Raw genomic sequence first — 7,168 nt, 5'->3', positions numbered from 1 at the left:
TATATATGTAGAGAATTTATCCATCTTATTGGTGGGGGAAAACTTCAGACCTTTCTCTAACAGATTATTTTGGGTTTTAGTCAGGGTGGTTGAACTTAAATTAATTATTACGCTGAGATCCGTTGCTAGTGATGTCTTTTGTGATATGTGTCTCTTCCTCTTACTTCGTCTTGTCTTTCTGACCCTCCTCTGTGTCTTGAGTGTTGGTATCTTACTTGTTCTATGTGGTTCATATTTTGAGGTGCATGGTGATCCTGTCTCTGTGATATGTGATGTTGTCCCTTCCCTGTGTTCTGATATTGATAAGTGCTCTTGGGTCTTAAATTGTAGTGATGTGTCAGTGATTCTAAACTGTGATTGGGAGGTGTCCTTTCTCTGTGTCGTAATCGTGCTCTGTGATGTGCTGGGGTATGATCTAAAAAATGCCGATCAGACAGCTCCTCATATCTGTTTGTCACAGAGATTGAGTAGCTGTCTGATAAGCCCTGCCGATCCCTATCCCCTTCCTTTTTCTTCCCTTTTGTAATCTCATTCTGTAATAAGGGAATTTGTTCCCCAAATCTTTCACCCTGGTGATTTCTCTGTGTATTCTAGTGTTTTTTATTTTTTTTATTAATGATCTCACTCTCAATTTTATCTAATCCACTACAGAGTCTTTCTCTATCAAATCCGAATAATTGTATCAAACTCTAGGATTCCTATGAAACCTTCAAGATTCCTCACATTTATTATTTATTGTTTTACATTCTTATTATCAAGGTCGGCGTGGCTATCACATACGTGACACAGAGGGAGGGACCGAGGAAGGCCCTGCCCAAGTGAGAGGGAAGATGGTGACCCCTGACTCACCTGGCGGCTGGCACCTGGCTGCCCTGACGTCCCTAGACGGGTTCCTCACCCGTATGCCGATCACGTGCCTAAAGCCCTGGCTTTCCCTGAGCTGAGCCCTAGGTAGTGAACAGGGCGATGGGAACACTAGTCCGCACCACTAACTCTAAGGGAAAACACCAAGGGGAGGACAGACAACACAGACTCAACATATATTCCCAGTGGGCGACAACAGGAGACAACAATAAGCAAACAGGGATCCGGAGGGTAGCACACAGGAACAACAACCAGGATTAACCACTCCAGTGGGTCAGTATAGATGTCCAGGCAGGAAGCTCTATAACTGGCAACTAGAGAAGTGTGAGGGGAGAATATAAGGAGGTAGGGAGTGGCAGACACGAAACAGCTGAGGAGGAGAAGCTACGGATCCCTGAGAGAGACAAAAAGGATAGCAAGGCAAACACAGAAAACAATAACTAAGAAACACCATGATCTTTAGATATAGAGCGCGCAGCCACCCCTGCGACTCCTGACCCCGGGTATAACGGAGTCAGACGTGGCTCTTGATACCCTCGTGACAGTACCCCCCCTTTCACGAGGGGCCTCCGGACACTCAGGACCAGGTCTCTCCGATGAGAGGCATGGAAAGTCTGAATTAACCTGTTGGCGTTTACCTCTGACGCTGGAACCCACATTCTTTCCTCGGGACCGTAACCCCTCCAATGCACAAGATACTGAAGAGAGCGGCAGACCCGACGAGAATCAACAATTCTGGCTATTTGAAACTCCAGATTACCATCCACAATAACAGGAGGAGGTGGCAGCGGCGATGGTTCTAGAGGTGGAACATACTTCTTGAGTAACGATTTATGGAAGACGTTATGGATCTTAAAAGTCTGAGGTAGCTCCAGGCGAAAAGCCACAGGGTTAATGACGGCTACTATTTTATAGGGACCAATGAACCTAGGACCCAGTTTCCAAGAAGGAACCTTCAACTAATATTCCTAGTAGACAACCACACATAGTCATTCACTCCTAGGTCCGGACCTGGCGACCGTTTCTTATCGGCCATGCATTTATATTTACCACTCATCTTTTTCAAGTTAACTTGCACCTTCTGCCATACCGATGAAAGAGATGAAGAAAACCTTTCCTCTTCGGGAACCCCAGAAAACCCCCCCTCTTTGAAAGTACAAAATTGGGGATGGAAAACCGTATGCACCAAGGAATGGTGACTTGCCAGTGGACTCCTGATAATGATTATTTATGGCAAACTCAGCTAACGGTAAGTATGATGACCACAACTCCTTGGTTTTCAGACACAAAACACCTTAAATATGTTTCTAGGTTTTGGTTGGTACGCTCAGTCTGTCCATTCGACTGAGGATGGAAAGCTGAGGAAAAGGACAAGTGAACCCCCAAACGGGAACAAAAAGCTTTCCAAAACTTAGAAATAAACTGGGTTCCCCGATCCGAAACCACATCGGAAGGGACCCCGTGAAGCTTCACGATTTCACTGATAAACACCTGAGCGAGAGTTTTAGCATTAGGAAGTGCGGGTAGCGCAATAAAGTGTACCATTTTGCTAAACCTGTCTACTACTACCAAGATAACTGTTTTACCCGCCGACAACGGTAAGTCAGTGATGAAATCCATAGACAGATGTGTCCATGGCCTATTGGGAATGAAAAGTGGCAATAAAGACCCTGCTGGACGTGTATGAGAGACTTTCGCGCGTGCACAAGTAGAACAAGTAGACACGAAATCCATTACATCCTGACGCAACCTTGGCCACCAAAAACGACGAGATAAAAGCTCCAAGGTTGCTTTACTACCCGGGTGTCCAGCAAGTGCCGAATTATGATGTTCTTTTAATAATTCAAGACGCAGGTTTAACGGTACAAACAATTTCTCTGAGGGGCAAGAGGCCGGGGCGTCCCCCTGAGCCTCTAACACCTTTCCCTCTAGAACAGAGTGTACAGCAGAGACAACCACTCCTCTTTGTAAAATAGGTACCGGATCACAAACATTACCCCCTCCAGGGAAACTACGAGATAATGCGTCTGCCTTGGTATTTTTTGCCCCAGGACGATAGGTGATTACAAAGTTAAATCTGGTAAAGAATAGCGACCACCTAGCTTGTCTAGGGGTGAGACGTTTAGCCGATTCTAGGTACAGAAGGTTCTTGTGATCCGTAATCACCGTGACGGGGTGGATTGCTCCCTCTAAGAAGTGACGCCACTCTTCAAGCGCCAGTTTAATCGTCAACAGTTCCCTATTTCCAATATCATAATTCTTCTCTGCAGAAGATAATTTTTTGGAAAAGAAAGCGCAAGGACGCCATTTGCCAGGAGACGGACCCTGAGACAATACAGCTCCCACTCCAACCTCTGACGCATCTACCTCGACAATAAAAGGCTGGGAGACATCAGGTTGAATTAGAACAGGTGCCGAGGTAAACCTCTCCTTTAGAGAGGAAAATGCATCTTTAGCGGCGTCAGACCATTTGGAAAAATCCGTCCCCTTCCTAGTCATGTCGGTAAGGGGTTTAACGATCACTGAATAATTTTTAATGAACTTTCTATAGAAATTAGCGAAACCCAAAAACCGTTGTAGGGCTTTAAGGTTCTCAGGAAGATCCCAATCTAAAATTGCCTGGACCTTCCCAGGATCCATGCGGAAACCTGAAGCAGATAATAGATATCCCAGGAACTGTAATTCCTGAACAGCGAAGACACATTTTTCAATTTTCGCATATAATTTATTCGTCCATAGGACCTGCAGTACTTGCCTGACATGCACCTCATGTGTTTTCAGATCAGCCGAATAAATTAAGATATCATCTAGGTATATGACTACAAACCTGCCGATGAGATGACTAAAAATATCATTAACGAAATGTTGGAAGACAGCAGGGGCATTGGTCAGACCGAAAGGCATAACAAGATTTTCATAATGCCCCTCAGGGGTGTTAAAAGCTGTCTTCCACTCATCCCCTTCCCTGATACAAATCAGATTGTAGGCCCCCCTAAGATCAAGTTTGGAGAACCACTTAGCACCCGCAATCTGATTAAAAAGGTCAGGAATGAGAGGAAGAGGGTATGGGTCACGGATGGTTATCTGGTTTAACTCACGGAAATCTAAGCAAGGACGCAGGCCCCCATCTTTCTTTTAACAAAGAAAAACCCTGCAGCCACGGGTGAAGAAGAGGGTCTGATGTGTCCCTTAGCCAGACTCTCGGAGATATAATCTTTCATGGCTTGTCTCTCGGGACCCGAAAGATTATACAACCTGGACTTGGGTAATTTTGCCCCGGGAATCAGGTTAACCGGGCAATCATAAGGACGATGAGGTGGTAGTTTCTCACAACCCTTTTCAGAAAAAACGTCCTCAAAGTCCGAAATAAATGTAGGTAGGGAAGCTATGGAGGCGATTAAGCAATTGTTATTTAAGCAATTCTCTCTGCAATGCTCACTCCACTCCAATATCTCCCTGGCCTGCCAATCCACCACTGGATTGTGCGCTACCAACCAGGGAAGACCCAATACCACCGGAGAGGGAAGGCCCTCCAGAACGTAACATGAAAGACACTCATTATGGTGGTCCCCTACCCGAAGGTGTAAATTACGAACAATGTGGGTGAGGTTTCTCTGAGACAGAGGAGCAGAATCTATAGCGAATATGGGAATAGGTCTTTGCAGCGTACTGAGAGACAAACCCATAGTGCGGGCAAAATGGGCATCAATCAAGTTTAAAAGGAAAATCAAAGGGGCAGTAACAATTAAAACAAGTGTTTATTGGTATGACTAAAACATATATATATATAGTCCCCTTACAAACAAACAAGAGACAAACAGACACAGTCGGGACCTATGTGCCAACGAGCAGCAAGCGGGTCGCGGCACACTGAGTCCCTAGGGCAGACCCTAATTAGGGCTGTGTGGACCCCAGAAATCAAGAGAAGCCACAAGAGTACTGAGAAACATCCCAAAGTGGGCGTAATGACACCCAAGTGGGAAACAGGTAATGCTCAGTCAGGGTAAAAAAGGATAGATCTTACCGGTGTGAGGTCAGACCATACATGTGTCCAGCGGACACAGATGACACCCGGACAAAGGATCCTATCTCAGTATGTTGATGAGGTGTTCACACTGCGGGGAAGGGAATCTTCATAGGTATGGTCAGTCTTTGGTAAGGGTCCGCAGGGAGAGAGAACTGTCCCTGTTGTACCCTGCTTGACCTACTATGTCCCTGATACCCTAACACGGGATCCGTGCCCCGCAAGGGGTGGTCCCGTCCGGAACCTGACCTTCGTATAAGGTCCCTGAGAGACCCTGCCAAGGTAGTGTGTGGAACACCTAATCTAGTGAGACTAGCATCAAAGATGGAACCGTGGATAAAAAAGGGGGGTATGTTCCTATGTCCCTACGCGTTTCTTCAAGTAGAACATACACGGGAAATATCTAGCACTTCAGACAACCCCTAGAATCATCAGGGGACGGGGGTGAGTGCTGACAGCTGCCTCCTAGACCACTCGGTGTCAGTGGTATACTGCTGAACCTAAGTGAGCAAGGGCAGTCTGGAAAAACTTAGTCTATTTACACTAAGAGAGACCTCATAGCCACATAAGAGACTAATCTTATGCTAGGCAAGTGAGAGGGAGGTGCTGGCTACCTCTAACCACTACTTGATAAGTAGCGTGGTTGCTGTAGCTAGAGTGCGTATGGCAAAGTCCAGGTACATCTGAAACACACAGAAAAAAGGGAAATACAAGAAGCCCTATAAACAGCTGTAAAGTAGTGTGCATATCTAATAAAAAACATAATGCAGGCAAGCACAGTGACCCCCTAATGCCGATGTGTGAATAGACACTATCCAGGCATATAATTAGGGACTCAAACAAAGGCTGATGATCTACTTACAGTGGGCCTAGGTGCGTGTAGCATCCGTCTGGCCGAACCGGCGTCAATTGGTTTCTATGAGGCCGGGTGTATGGTGTCTAGCAGCGCTGAAGTACGCGCCGCTTCTGTATTTGAATAGTAAGGGGGCGGGGTCAGGCTGTGCGTGCGTGCGCCCATTTCCGATGCCGGACGCAGTCTAATGGCAGAGCACGTCACCATCACGTGACCGCCTGAGCACAGCCCGACGACGCGGCCCACGGCGTGTATCACATGGGTCCGCGTCATCGATCCGGAGCGCTGAAATCGTATGCCCAGTAAACAGTGTCTGTTCCCCCATCACATCTCCTATAGGTCAGAGACGGTGGATGGGCGGGACTAGCAAATGTCAATTCGGGCAGACGTATCAGCGCTTCCAGCAAGCTAAGTGGGTGGAGCTGAGCGCTTCTGTTGCGCTCTGCTTCAACAAGCCACTCGCATATAAATAATCCGTGGGGGGTCATTGTCCCAGACCCTCCACTATGGACAACAAAGTGGATATTTAATGGCAGGTATGACACCAAAGGCCAAGGGTGGAGACATGTTTAATGAACAGTGTTTGAGCAGGCTAATATGCACGACTGCCTGTTGCAATCAACTGCATGCCTAGTCACACATAATAGAGAGGAGTGAAAGGGTGACCAAGGTAAAACTTATCAAAGAAAGCACCCAAACTGTAGTAGTTCATTAAGTCCTGAGGGGTTGGTGGTTTTCAATTTAAAAATCCACCAGCACTCGCGTTGGAGTATACGTTTATCCCAGTCTCCTCCACGCTGGGGTTTATGGACCAGTTCGATCCCCATGAAAATCACTGCTGAGGTGCGCCCCCCATGATCAATCTGGACGTGCCTTGCTACTGCAGTATCTCTCTCGTTCCGTATATCTCCGAGATGCTCCCCCATCCTCTTGCGTAGTTCCCTACGCGTCTTACCCACATACCGCATGCCGCACTCACAGGTGATCAAATAAATAACACCTGCGGTGCGGCAGTTGATAAAGTCGCGTATGTGATAAGGGTGACCCGCAGGGTCCAGTGCAAAGGATTTACCCTGGGTGAGGTGGCCGCAAAAGCTGCAGTGTCCACACCTATAGCAACCCTTGACAGGATTGTCAAGCCATGTGCGTGGTTTCTCTGGTGGACTAAAGTGACTATTTACCAGCTTATCCCTCAAGTTTGTACCTCGCCTAAAGGTCACCGACGGTCGGGGACCTAGAACGGCAGTAAGGTCGGGGTCCATGAGTAGGGTTCCCCAATTCCGGCTTATGATTTCTCTTACCCTAGTAGATGCCGAGTCAAAGGTCCCTATGACACGTATCACTCTCTGGGGGTCGCTGACTAGGTTCTTGGTGGGGTGTAGAAGGGAAGTACGTGTTTCGGCAGCCGCACAATTTTTAAGAGCTAG

This window comes from Bufo bufo, chromosome 2 (genome assembly GCF_905171765.1).
Source record: "Bufo bufo chromosome 2, aBufBuf1.1, whole genome shotgun sequence".
Taxonomy (NCBI): domain Eukaryota; kingdom Metazoa; phylum Chordata; class Amphibia; order Anura; family Bufonidae; genus Bufo; species Bufo bufo.
This window is presented reverse-complemented; position numbering follows the sequence as displayed.